Consider the following 15,473-nt stretch of genomic DNA (forward strand, 5'->3'; position numbering starts at 1 on the left):
CAAGTGAATACTCGAATTTACGCGGCTTTCGAGATTGAATAACCCAAGTAGGATTCTGCATTTTGCCGCAAACTCTCGGGACCTATTGCCTGAAAGCGCAATAAACTGGGCTTTGGCTCGGACTCTTGATACTCTACTGTGAAACGAGAAACCAGAATTCTTACTCGGTGGTCTACACCAAAGCTACATCCCTCGCGCAGCGCGCTTTCCATCACGCGAATCTATGAACATTTTCTTTCAACTAATCATAACGCCATCATTATTACCAATTACCTGAATTATCCCAAGTATCCCAAGGGTCTCGACGATAATATTAATCCAAAGCTCGGTGCACGCTTGCGGGGCACATCTGCGCCGCGAAGGATAAATCCTAAGACAGCAGGAGCTGGGTCCACCTTTGACCTGCGGCAAAGTTTCTCGTCAACCCGATTCGGATTTCGCCTCGGTAGCTATTACCATGTTTTTATAGAAGGAAGCACAAACATTCCCTTATCATTTTCGCGCAAGCAACTCGACCACCAGAAACAGGACTCTCCCATCGAAACTAAACAATGACGTCCAAGTTGGCCATTATGTTGCCCGAAAGCGTACGAACGTCACGAGCGTACGAACGCAATCACAAACGCGTGCAATCAGAGTGTACACCGCAACTCTCGACCGAACTTCTTAACCCAAGGCATAAATACTAAATAGTGCTTGATCCTTAACGAAGGCGGTCGGAATCAACATCTGTGTATGCACGACAGAGACACGCAGCCTATCGGTCCTGGCGTGTGTCTGGTTGCAAGATTTAGCGACTGCTTAATATAACCTCCGCGGAAGTTACATCCAGATCACGGGTAAACTAGTTTCGCGAAAGTTTCTCCGGCTGAGATGGAATCGAGGGTATATAGGAGTGCAGGACACGTACCGGGGAGTTCCGAGCGCGCATACACGAGAGCACCATAAATACATCGACCCGCGATAGTTCGATGTAAAATCAGATTGCAAGAAGTTGGAGTTATAGAAAATTTGGAATCCTATTCGGGCCGCGGCGCGGGAAATATTACAGTAAATAATTCATGAAAGAGGCCGTGGCTAATCTGCACGTAAATCTAGTTGAGCGAAGTTCGACGAGGTCACGGTGTAAAATAATTCGCGTAGCTCCGCGCAAGGGCGCGAATAAGAAAAATTCTGTTCCGTGAAACGCATTACGGGGGATATTGACAGAGCGCCGAGAGGAGGGATGTACACAACTCGATGAAAAAATCTACAGACCTCCGAAGCTGCAGTCTCTACGGAAAATAATTCACGTTGCTTCCAGCCTATTTATATTCTATCAACCCTCGGCATTCAGGAATTCGGTCAAGAGGATGTGTACACAAACCTTTTAGAGATCTATTTGTAAGATATCTCTGCGCTATTAATTACGATAAACGTATATCAAATTTCAGCTTCGCGAAAACCGTACAAATTCCTCGCTGACCAGCAAACAGTTGCAAGATTAATTTGTATCGCTGCCAAGCGTCTATTCGATCGGACCGTGCGAGACCGAAGGGATTGTATCCCGTGGATTCTTTCGGTGAATAAAAAAAAAAGGGATGGGAAGGGGGCGGGAAATCTGTTCGCATGCAATTCGCGCAATGGAAAGTTAACCGTGCACTTCTTCCCTCGAGGATATCCTACGTCTGGATTCATGTGTCTGATTCGAAAGTTTCCCGCTAGTTTATCCAGCCAGTAAGAGCCGAAGGAGATTCGACGTTTCGGTACACAGAATCGTAACCAGTTGCTTGCACACATGCACCCATACACACACGCGAGGGGATAAGTAACAACTTGTGGAAAGTTTAATGACGTGCATGAAGGGTGGAATCAGCAAAGCGCTTTGCCCAAAACGAATTTCCCGGGCATGCTGGTTCAAAGAACCAGATTGATTATAATACGAGTGTTGCCTCGTTCACGTCAGCTTATACTTGGAGAAACCATAATTCTGCGGCACGTAAAAGCATAATTTATCGCTTTGCAGCCGTTGATTTCGTCCCCCTCCCTTCCGAAGATGAGATATTTAATTACTCCGATAAAGTTCTGCATACATCGCTCAAGTGCGGATATTCAACAGAAAACATCGCTCGATGAGACAGATATTGTGATACGCAATATACGAGCAACGTTCTAACAGCCTTCTGAGTAATCGTTCTAATAAATCCTGGTCTCTATCGGAGAAGCAACAATTATCGGGTTCACGAGCTATCCCTACGTTAGTACGAGCACTACGGTGTTCAGGTAAGATATATATTTGTAGATTATTGGAAACCTCGTAGCACTCACTTATTGATTTATATCATTTCGGAAACTTCGTATAGGGTACATCGTGGGGCGTAGCTTTGTTACAAAAAAAAAAACCGCACCCACGCGTTCAGCCCGCGATATCGAGTTTTCGCCAAGGTAATTGCGAAAATAAAATCATAGCACCTCGTAATCGCCTTGAGCATTTTAAGTGCGCGGGGCTGCATTGTTATCTCTCAATTTACTGCTCCGATAAATCGCGGCGCTATGAATTTCTGCTGTTGCTTCGTGCGCGGAAAGCTGGTGTATCTAAATATTCAAACGATATACATACAAACTGCAAGGGTGCATCAACAGGGAAATTACGTTGCATATTGTGTAGGGACGCTTCTGAAAATAACGCCTAATACTTGGGGAACCAGCCTAAACGCTCGCAGAAGGAGAATTCACAAATTTCCTGTCAAATTCCGTAAATATGTAGGCTCGAAGGAACGAATGAATTTGATAACGAAATGCTACGCGATCATTTCCTGTACGAATATCATCGACACGTGTAGGAGCGGGATCGGAGCAATCTCTGTCAGATACCTATGCACGGTGCGATCGACATGCTCGAATATCGGGGAAACCGAAAATGTAATTGCAACATGCCTGCGTTCGTAACGCTTGATGCAGTTATAGTTCCTCGCATAATCAACTACACGAATCAACGTTGCGACATCCGCTCGCGGAAGAGCGCCGTAATTACAAAATTAAACCGACAGCGTTGTGAGTTTATTAACATAACATATATCGCCTACCACGGCGCGTATAAACGTATCGCATAAATAAAGTATAGCGAGCGGGCTGGCACCGCGACGTTGAAGATCCCGTAGAATGTATCACGAATGGTTGTCCTGAATATATTCAGTAGAGCGAGCGATAAGAGCGGGTGCCGAGGGAATTAAGGAAACTTTAACGAGTATTGAAAGGCGTCCGACGAAATATTCGACTGGGAAAAGTCGATAAAAGAATATTGGCCCGACGAAATTGGGTAATACGAGCGACGATTAGCACCGTAGTCCTATCGAACTGGCGGTGCAATAAACCGAAGATATGCATGCAAAGTGCAAAGTAGAGCAAAAAGAAGGGAAACGACCTTGTGCTCTGGCATTGCGGCTGATGTTACGTTAGTTTACGGCCTCGAATGAAATCCGTTTCGGAGAATCGCTGCTGCATGCAACACACTTGCAGTTCTGAAATGCTGCTCCGAAGTCCAAACTTGTGGACTTAATGAAAAAATTAAGGAAGCTCAGCCTATTTCCATCACTAAATATTACATTTATTTATTTATTACGGGACAAACCCAATTTATACAATAAAGAATACAGTAGCATACGTACAAGCAAGAAAAAACAAAGTATCTAGCCGCAAAAAAAAAGAAAGAAAATTTTAAGCATTGCACCTTAGCCAATGACAATTTTGCGCAGATTGCTCTTGAAAGATTGTACCGAAAAAATCAATGTTTTCTGAATATAAATTGCCAACGCTTCCTCTTAAGTTTCTGGATGGTGCATAGAGTGAGATATCCCGCAGAAGTGAAGGACAGTTGATGCTACCATTAACAATTTTAAATAAGAAACAGAGATCAGCGATACGCCTACGCTGCGATAACGTAGATAAGTTCAGAGACGCAAGAATTTGGTCATAATTATGATTATCGCGTGTAATATTAGGTGCTTGCCTCAAATTTATCAAAAAATGCGACCTAAAAATATAAAGTTATAAATATACGCTTAGTTTATACAATTTTATGTATCTTACTATAGTGTACCACAAATAGATGACTGTAAATCCTTCCGTAAACCTCGTGTACAGCTTTATAACACTCTATCGAGAGCTCAATTTATACTTAAACAATATAAAAAAATCGAAACTTAAAGGACCGCCAATGTACACGGACGATGCATATAGTCCCTGTAATTACAGGAAAGCAGTCCAACGGCAGACAGAATTATGATAGTCGGGTCGCGTGTATGCATCCTGGCGCCTGGTTTTTATTGCACCGTAATATCAATTACCTATATCCCAAAAGGCCTGATTCATAACCAGCGCTGTAAGAGTCGCAGACGCGTCCTTGTACCTCTCATCTTACAAGTACAGCAAGGTATAATCTCGTTCCCACGAGAGAAAAATTCGCAGAATGGCTGGATTTCTTGTTTACCTGAACGAAGCATATGCTGCGATAAAAATAATTGTATCGCAACGTAATGCGTGTTTACTGGCTTCTGACACCTGATGCGTCTGAAACGCGAGAGGATTTATACATACGCGAACAGTACGCGGTGCATCTGAGAATACAAGCCGAGTCTCAAGCGATATGCAGCTGGAGGTGAAAAAATTCATTGTACGTCCCGATTTGCGGTGTAAATGCCGAGTGTCTGATTCACGTATGACTAATCAATTACGCTGATCTCGCGAAATAGCCGCCACGCGGGCGATTACGTGTCTCCTCGGCTCCCGAGAAACCGTACGGCACAAGTATTTCTGCCGCTTGTAGCTGAGTGAGCGAAACGATTCTCGGGAATATCCTCTTACAGAATGCGGAGAGCTACGCGTCTGAATATGGTCAATGGTTCAAATCGATCTGCGTTGCCAAAGTTGCGCGGCCAGTCCCGCGCGTATAATAAATTAGATGAATAAGTTAACTGCACGGTAACGGTGGCTCGCAGTGGCAGATAGAAATTCCCTGCAATAACCCAAGGTTTGCACCCGGCAATAAAGGGAATTCGCGATAAAGGATGCACGTTCCACGAATGGGCTTTGCATGAATAATAGCCGTCAACAGCTGATTACTTCGACACTTCGTTTAACTCTGCCACCTCGAGAGTTATTCGCTGAAGGAACTCGCAACGATACAGAAATGTAATTCATTTTTCGTACGTAACGGAGTCGCATTATTATTTAATCACCATTCAACGCTGCCAAAAAGTAGAGGTTTTATCCGAATACTCAGTGGGAAACCAGTAACCAAACACAAAGAGGAGACAAGCCGGAAACTATCCAAAGAAGGCCTTCGGGGCATCGTACGCACACAGCATGATTACATCGACCATTGGCGATATTATTGGCACTTTCGTTGCTACAGGCGAGAGACCATCGAAATGGAATAGCTTATGGAACCTGTTCCTCCTTTTTTCGAATCTTCGTGTCAGGTGATTGCATGGTAAGGCAAAATTGCACGGCCGAGCATCGCGCGGCCAGTCACCTGCGTGCACCTAGCCACTTGGGCCGGCGCGCATAGATGCACCGAATTTCTGGGTCGTTCACCGCGAGCGTCGCCGCGGAGCTTACCAAGACGGGTCCCAAAGGCTGGCATTAAGTGAATACCTGGAACAACAGCGTCCAATTCGACGCGTGGTCGTAGGCGATGTGTGCCAGCGCTGTGTGCGTGTGTTAACGTTAACCGATGGAACAAGACTCTATCGCGTCGATGGCTTTGGACGCGTCTCCGCGACACAGAGCAAGGATGTCCCGGGCTCGTCCCTGGGGAAATTCGTCATATTGGCATTCCTGAAATGGCGCGTCCCCGTGCAACACGTAATGAGGGAACCTGGCGAATTGTTGCGTCTCTCCACGGAACTTTTTACATTTATCAGATCCTTCGCCGGTCAGCCAATCTAACAGCCACCTTGACACTTTGACTGCCGAGGCACTTTGAGTGAAAGCGACGTGAAATTCTGGTGGGTATGCGTCGATGGAACGCGGACAATGCATCAGGGCTTCACTTTTTAAAAATCCCAATTCTTCACCTGCCTGCAGAATACATTGAGCGCAAAGCTGGTGTGCTCTGGCACTGATAATCGTTGTAGTACGTATGCAAATGAAATTGCACGGGTCACGGAATGAAGTGAGCACTGTGCGGACTGTTAATTTTATCGAAGCTGCGTACAGGAACCGCTGCTCGTCATAATTTTCCGAAAGATTTTATCGGGGTCGTGTAAAACTCTTTGACAAGTCGATGACGCGCGTATCGCCGTGATTTACGTGTTGCGATCGTATTCCGATTAGCGAAATTCGCCGCGTATAATAAATTTGATGCGATCGGCAGTCATTGTGACCCGAAAAATATATGTTCCTGCTGCCAGTACGCGGGTCGCAGGAGATTTATTTCATTATAGTCGTACAAAGTGTTCTTTGCGGCGATCTTTTTGTATTACAGTCTTGCCCCTAAGTACAACAAGGGAGTAATAAAAGGTGTAGGTACTCTATCTGATGTAGAGAGGAATAAAATGACTAGGGAAACGCAACCTTTCCCGAGATCCCTCGTTTGAAATTCCAATGTAACTAATAAAATTCCCGTATGTCGCGGTTCGAGCACCCATGATTTCTCCTCTGCCCGTTCTCAGCGCGTTATTACCCTCCGATCGAGCTGCTGCCACTTATTCTCCAACGATCGGCCGTAAACGAATTACTTATTTCAATTGAATGTGTATCGCAATCAAATTAACCGTTCAATACTGGATCTTCGCCGTTGGGAACGTTTCCCGAGTGGATTCACAGCAAATAAGCCAGGTTTAAATATCTGTTTGAATGCATCGATACACGACGCGAATGATACTTTCAGCGCCACGCGTATGTAGTAGTATCCACGTGCGGAGTAAATGACTAAATTTAATATTACATTTGCTGCCTAGTCGCGAGCGCTCAAAGAGGAACGCAATAAATCGCAAATTATGTGGAAAAAGTGACCTCCGGTGTATCGATTAATTTTAAATTGGAGGGAATAGAGTACACGCGTGGAAAAAGGAAGATCGCTGGTTCGTGTACGCGATCAGATAAATTCATCAATTATTTAAAGAGGAATTTGTTAATGGTTTCCATAAATGGTGGGTGATATAGAAAGTATATATACCTGCACGTTCGTGCGCGTAGAAATTCGAAGCAGAAGGGAATACAGCGCGCAACAGAAATGGGAAGATTACTTGTCCCGGAGAGTCACAGGCAACCTTAGTTTACACGTCTGCGCGATAGAATTGCAAGTGCACCTCGATGAGCCAAGGGAACAACCGAACGTTTCAACAACTTGGGCCCCGCAGCGAACTGGGATAGAAGGTTTCTGCCTTTTAGTGGTTGCTGCGCGAATATCTGGGAGCAGGGTGTACACACAAAATCGTTATCACACCAGGACCAGATCCGCCACGAAACTTGGCGATGCTCGGGATTAACTTAGTGCTCTCGTGAATTTGCAACGGATGCCCCTCGATATCCTGGATCTTACGTGGATTTCTAGCGGCCGCAGTCTGCCGAGCTACTCCTCTCGTCGGACGCTCTTATAATCGATAAATATTTTACAAGGACCATCGTTAACATTTAACGTCCTACCGCACCGAATAAATGAGTTCCTATTAAAATGAATGAAAGAGGAAAGCTCCTACTGCCTCATCTATCAGCTGTCAAATATTTCGCATGGCATTCTGTGCAGTTCGATCTACAATTGCACGATGGCAACTTTATGCCAATGCTGGGATTGAATTGCTAAATCTTCATTCGCGCAACTGCCCTCAGGAAATGGAAATCAAGCAAATGGCAGAGTTATTTCCTCCGGAATCGTAATTGCGAGCGAACCGGAATTCCTTCGCAGGGATCTCTCGCGAATGCTGACCACTGCCGCCCAAAAATGCCACAGAGAATTGAATGATTCAACAACGGGACGACCCTCCGAATCGACCGACGCACGCAATCCCCGTGAACGGCGTATAACAAAGAAATTTAGCACCGGAAGAGCACCTTTACACGTGTACACGTACCCTTTTAACCCATTAACCCGTACGTTCGGCCGTAAATGGGGTTAAGCCCCCGAAAGGTCTTTCTTGCCGGGCGCGGAAGCCGCGAGAGCGCACACATCGCCTTGAATTTCAAGCAGATGTGGCGATCCCCTAGACCGCGCAATCCTGCATTTCCCCGCGTTAAATGTTTATCGTTGCCACTTCATAATTCTCCCGGTAGCCTTAACCCGTCCGTATGCAGATCGTAACTCCGACCAGAGAAGCTCGATTTAGCCCCTCTGCGGGCCAGACGACCGAGCGCACTACGTTAGCCTGGACGAGAGAACTGTGGGAGCTGAGAGAACTGAGGGAAGGCGAAAGGATTTCGCTGGAAAAAGTCGACGCGGTAGTTATTGTCACGGAAGTTTTAGCACAAGATGCAACAGTTTATCCCGCGAGTCAGTAATTCACGAAGGGATAATTGTCTGTATTTCTGTGTTGTTTGGATGAAATTACTTTCATAAGCAACATGTGTCCAGATCTGCAGCTGCGTAGCATTATTTCTGGGAAATTATGAATCTTTATCGCCCGTGGCATATATGTATTAATAGAGCTACAATAACACTCTCTGCCAACAGCAAACTCGTAAACAATTCGCCTGGAATAATATAAATTTTTACTCTGCAAAGCGCCCCATGAAATCCCCTAACCCATCCGGGGTTAAAATAAGAGCAGATTATAGAAAATAAAAAGTACGCCGCGGGATATGCGCGGAACAGAAGTTCGATGCCAATCGATTATTACGAACGTGACTGGGATTGGCGAGCGCGCGGAGGAACGATCTTCGTAACTCGATCGCCCAAGTAAATCCTGATATTAAAAATCGACCGGTATCCGGCGGAACCGATACAGCCGCGACAAATTAACCCCCGTCGATATTACGGTTATTCAGTTTTCAATTAACCGCGGACTGTTCGCCTCGGGCAAGTTAAAGCCGCCCCCTTTTTTTCGCTGCGAAACTTGCAAAGTCTTTTCGTTAAGGCGCGCCAACGACTTCGCGAGTGAACGAGTGTTCTCGCAGGGGTAGGTCGCGACCCAGGCGAACGATTTTGGTAGGAACTTCCGTTCCTGGTCGAGAAATGACCCAGTTAACTGGCTACAGTAACGGAGAAATATGAAATTTAATTACCGTCGTGAAAGAAGTACACGATTATGAAAGAAAATGAGATCATCTCACGCTGGCTTGGAATCTCCGTCTTCTGGATTGTAATACAGCAGCTTTATTAAAATTCTGACAAAATTAAGACGAAGTAACCGCTCAGAGCTATTCGTTATAAGATCCATTGAAAAAAAAAAAGAAAAACTTGAACCAAACGCCGCTCGTATCTCAACTTTCCCATGCCAATGAAACTCAGCTTTGAAATCTTGCACTCATTCGGCGTGTTGTTACGTCAATTCAAAGTTTCGCAGAGGATAAGTGGGTGGCTCGAGGCAGCGCAGCGAGTCGGGGGCGTGGAAGCGGAGGAAGGAAAGAAGGAAGTTTGTTAGCCGACGTTACCCCCTGGTCGCCGGTGCGTTAAACGAGACGATATTGATATATAGATCAAAGTATTTAATAAACGAGCCAAGAAGAAAATCCGTGTGTCGGAAGGCGATCTAATTTTCGAGCAAACACCCCAAAACTCTTTCGTCCAATCAGAGTTTGCCAGCGTTCCCGGTGCTTGTGCCTCTTCGTCGCGTCCTTTCGTTAAGTAAATCGCATCCTTTTCACCCTCTCTCGTCGCCCTTTTGCCCGGCGTGCGTTGGTGTGCCCCGGCTGGCTGGAGGGGTGCTGGACGCTCTGCGCTTTCGACGGAACCTTCTCCAGCTTGCACCAGAGGGGAGAAGAGAGCTCGTGGCTTTAATTCGTTGATATTAATCCGATAAAGCTTATTTCGCAGATGTGTGCTGGCTGGGTGGCACCACGCTTCTGCTTTCCCGTAATGGATCACGGCTAACTCTGTACGAACGGTAGACATTTAATGTGTTTCCCCGTGTCGCCTGAGGGGCATTCGTCTTCGCGATAGTAATTTCGGTGCCGCACAAAGAGTCCGAAACGGAGGACATTTTTCTGCGCGAATTTCGCTGTATTACGAAGACGCGCGGGGAACGAGGACGGAATAGACGTTATTATAAATTGTCGTCGACGATCTTTCGGCCGGCACAAAGGGCAAGAACGTCTGATTTCGCGCAAGAATTGCAACGTCTGCTTTCCGTAATTGAATTTGGTCTATCTGGAGCTGTGACGTGCCGCGGATGATTCGATTTATTTCTGTTTGCAAGCGACTTACATACCTAGTCCTCTCGGTACACCGAACATAGATGTATATACAACGATTCGCGAAAATTAAATACAGACCGATGGGTATTGTATGATTGAACAAATATAAATTAACGACACTAACTGTCCCGTTTGCCGAGCTGTATAACGATGAATAAAGGGTTCCAATAAACGCAGCAACATTCTGGCGAATGGTAATAAAGTTTGCGGAGGGTCGGCCAATAAATTTCGCGGGACCAAGGTATCTCTCGCAGCCAGTCGACAAAATAGCCGAGACACGGTAAAATGCAATTTCTGTTGGGCCGGGAGGGGGCTTCGCCCAAGTTTGGTTCATCTTTAATTTAACTTTCCCGCAGACTTCTCCATATTTTAATCATTTTCATATTACAGGCTGTCGAAGTGGCCGCCCGATGTATTTCCAATATCAGTGGCAAGACGGAGAGAAGCAGAGGTCGAAGAAAAGTTTCGCGTTACCCCGTGTACGAGGCTGCGCGCTTCGTGCAATCGTGATCAGCCAACCTCGACAAAATGCATGTACCCAGACGTAATGTCTGCTGTTCTGCTCGAATCGTGCGCGATACATTGCGCGGAGCAAAATGGGCAAAGATTGCGAAAGCATCGAGTCGCTCGTGATGGGAATAAATTAAATGCGGGACAGACGTAGCTATTTCTGCCAGCAGGTCGATTCTTTCCAGAATCCTGCCTAGTAAAGTAGCAGACTAAGTTGCCCGGGAGATGAAGCTTTACGAGATTCGTTAAATTCCTTAATTTAAAGGTGTTCCGTTCCCTCTTACGAGATTTATTCCGCAGATGTCCGGCTCATTTGTCAGCATGGGGGATTTAAAAAGAATTTACTACTACCGCCACGGATAAATGTAGGTTCTGCGTTCTAATAAAAATATGCCCATTCAGCTTAACGCCCTGACACGAGGGAACGTCTGAGGACGGATTCAGCTGCTCCGAAATGGAATTAAAAGGTATGAAAAGCTGGCTGAAGGTGACTGTAATCAGATAGTATTCTGAACTTGATCGAGAATGCTTGTCGCGAGAAAAACGGGTTACAGATCGGATTACAAAGCAGCCGGAGGATTCCTTTACACGGCAGAACTGGATAGTGAGCACGACGATGTGTCATAGAAATGGAAATGTGCCTTACCTTCGCGACGCCGTCTGCGTGCAACTGCTTCCTCGCTGTTATTACACAGATTCGTAGGAATTACACTTTTTATTTCTTTCTGTAACTATAACACCTATACAGGTACTCGCTGAGCGTAGACATCATTAACTTAGCTCACGTTCTCAAGTTATTGCCCAAACGTGCGCGGAAAAAAAGAGACAATTCCCGGGACAAATTAAGGGATCACCTACTCGAGCGACTTTATCAGTCGCAAGACATCCGACAGGTATACAGTTTCTCCACAATGTAATCGCGTCATATCGAACGAGGCTTAGGTGCAGGTGGTAATTTAGATCGAAGCCCGCAATACGTTAATTCCCTTCATCTCCGATATTCGCCTGAACAGCCGCGAATTATCCAGAAACGTGATCCTGTAATTGCTCGGCGCGGCGCACGTTCTTTCACCTACAACGTCGCGATACCGCGAATCCGTGACCGCGATCGTAACGTTGAATATATTATTACGAGCGCTCGTAACAGCCACCCACGTAGCGCGCGTATCGAAGGAAAACGAGAAAAGAGAGGAATGAAAAGAAGCGGGCACTCGCAAGCGTCCTGATTGCCGCGATATAAACAGACAACGCACTTGCTACGAGCGCACGTTCGACGGCAAGGCCATCGATATAAAAGGCTGTTGCTTGCACGAAGGCCAGAGTGTATGTGGGAAAACCTGAGACGAAGACCGGTCGACCTACTACGGACACGCGCACGCTGTGGTGTTGCTTTTATAAAACCGCAGGGATACACTGATTGAGAACGGCCGCGTGTATTATCCGAGATCGCGCATCGAATTGCGCGCGAAGGATGTCCGACGCTGGCTCGCGGCAGACACCGTTGAACCCAACGCGTTTGCTGGACAAATAAGGCAAAGTACGTGCGTGGACGCTTCGGCGATTAAACGGGGGATAAAAGTGAAAATGATTGGACGGCGGAGGATTTTTTCAGCTGAATAATTGCTGAATGAACGGGGGGGCAATTTGCTTCCTGGCCCTTTCAGGTACTTAACTCTCGCGCGGAATGTTTTAATCCTGTTGATGTACTCGAGTAAATTTACGCACCGTCTACATGAACTCCACCAAGTTTCGGTTGAATTCACTCATAGAAATCTATGAATTTCGCTTCACCGAAACAGAGTATAAATCGTTGGTCTCGTTATGTGGATATATTTCATTTAAACGCGATGAATATCATTACGCTAACAAGATTGTTAGTGGCTATTAAACGCGACCCGAAGGATCGCCGACGTTCAATTATAATCAACGTTAATGATACTTTAATATCCCAACAATTTCCTGGTTTACAGTACTCCGAAACGCGGGGAGTAATGTTCATATAGAACTGCTATCGATTCGAAGGAAAAGAATTTATTACTCGTATAATATTTTGTCAGCGGCCATAAATACGTCGAGCTTTGCATTGAAACGAATGGGTGGAACAATGCCGCTGAAGGACGTAGTCGATCTTTCGTCTATGTTACACGGTGAAATGACCGAATTATTTTTACGCGCGCCGATGCACCGACAGAATGCAATAATTGAACTCTATTCCGCGATGAGCCGCCGTTCCGCACGGGAAACCCATAAATTTGCCCATTATTCCCACACGGAGCTGCGATTTTTTTTTGTTTGACGAGTATCATTTATAATCCATTTCAAAGGGAACCCCGAAGTCACCTGCATTTTTATAAGGCCGGCCCCGTTATTATGCTAGGCACGGCGAGTGCTCGTAATTCTTCGTATTACGCATGCACAAGGAAAAGTGTAAATCGTGTTGACAGGGCATAATGATTTGCACGTGACGATATTGAAAATTCATGGTGATCCTATCGGGTCGACGGTTTTACAGTCGGCGAGAGATGAGACTTTGGAAGAAGCTTCCTCCCCCAACCGCCTGCACAGCGAGAAGCTTTTAATGAAGCTTGTCCAGGTCGGGAACAAATTAAAAAATAGCCTGGGGGAACAAAGGGAGAGAAGTTTTAGTTGATAAAATTCTGTCAACGTTGCTTCTCTATCCATCTGCGCTTTATTAACAGGACAATTGGATCAAGACGAACGCTCTACTCCGAAATGTATGTGCAGTGCAATTTCGATACCGAGGAAGGAAGGAACTGTAGCAGAGAGAGAGCCAGGCCTTGACTTTATCTAACGAAAACGGATCGGGCAATTTCTGGAAGAAAATAATACATTTTTCGTGTCACGAAAAATTTCCAGTTTCCCTTATCAAGCATGTGGATCGCCGTTGCGTGCCACACTTACGTCCCATGCCAGAGTCAACGAACTGCTACACTTAAAGCGGACCTTAAATCAGATTATCGTGTGCATTTTCTACCTGGCCGAGCCAGAATGCAGGAATATGTGACTCGCGTATGCACGTTTCTCGCAAGAACAATGGCACACTCGGCCAGTTCTTTAAGGGGGCAGACCACTGTAACGCTCCGAAATGCAAGGGTGTTTTCGGGAATTTATTTCAACCGAACAACGCAAGTAAATCGATGTATTGCTTAGTATAGTTAATAATGTACATATCGAAGGGTAAGAAACAATTTTTTTTCAATGAAACTCATAAATCCGTTTCCTGTATACTCTTCGTCAAAATGTGCGCTGCGGCAAAATCGTGCTTGTCGCGTTGATAGTGCCCAGGTCATATGGTTAATCCGAATTAAAAAAGACAAAAATATCTAGAAACTAGAAGCCTACGTCTATTACGTGACGATAAAAAAAAAGTAAATATCGCAAAAAATTACAAAATGGCGGACCACTGAAAAAAAATCATTTTTCGGGGTGCAGAATTGGGGAAATGTTGATAAAAACAATAGAAGCAGGTCGTTAATTGAAAAAACCTGATCGTCATGTAATAGAGACGGGTTTTTCGTACAATAAATGCCCTTGCTCGTGTCAATTGAACGTATAGTTATCTCTGCAGACTGTCAACGCGGTTAAAAAATGTCATTCTGAGGAAAACGCGTTCAAAGTTACGCGCGGTTCACAAGGAAACACCGCGAACCCGGACTCACCGATTGGAACGCAACTTTGTGGGTTTTTAGAGCGATTCAAAACAAGAACAACGGTGTCTTTCATTTGAGCTCTATCGCCCTTTAAGGGGGTGAAAACTAACCCCAAAGTCAAATTGGCACTTCCACTTTTTCGCGTATAACTTTCAAAGTACAACAGATAGAAAAAAATGTTCCAAACAAAAGTTAAATAGTGCAATAAGCGCTACAAACTACCGTTAACACAATTTTGAAAAGAGTTTCTTTTTGCCAGTTATACATTTTTTTTAACTCTTTTCAAAATGTTGTTAACGGAAGTTGGAGGATTTTGTTAAAAAGTGGAAGTGCCAATTTGAGTTTGAGGTTAGTTATCACCCCCTTAAAGGGCGATAGGGCCCAAATGAAACACACCGTTGTTCTTGTTTTGAGTCACTCTATAAACCCACAAAGTTGCGTTCCAATCGATGAGTCCGGCTTCGCGGTGTTCCCTTGTCAGTCGCGCGCTTGACACCGCTTCAGGGAAAATACTATATCTCCGTCAATTTTGCGAATTTCTTCATAAACTTTGGAGAGAGTATTCTTGAAACGTGCGTCTTTCAGAAAATGTGAAAAAGAAAAATCTATTTTCCAATTTTTTACAGTGGTCTGCCCCCTTAAACTGATATTAGGATCACTGGCATCTATGGTGCTTTGCTTCTAAGCGGACAAAATTAATAACACGTGGGAGCCAGAGAGTTTTTCAAGGGTGAATGGCAATGCATTGTTTAAAATGCTTTAGCCGAGAAACAATTGCGGGGGCGCATGCTTGGGCGTGTACGAGAATAAGCTTTTATATGACTAATTCATGGCGAAAGTGTCTTTTTAAGTTTCCAGAAAGTTTTCACAGGAAACAGTTACAGAGACTCTCTGGTGCTTTTACAGAATATGATTACGGAGGGTCTTTAGTTAGATTTTAGCGAATTTATATCGTGTTTT

The sequence above is a fragment of the Andrena cerasifolii genome, chromosome 3, assembly GCF_050908995.1.
Source record: "Andrena cerasifolii isolate SP2316 chromosome 3, iyAndCera1_principal, whole genome shotgun sequence".
NCBI lineage: Eukaryota > Metazoa > Arthropoda > Insecta > Hymenoptera > Andrenidae > Andrena > Andrena cerasifolii.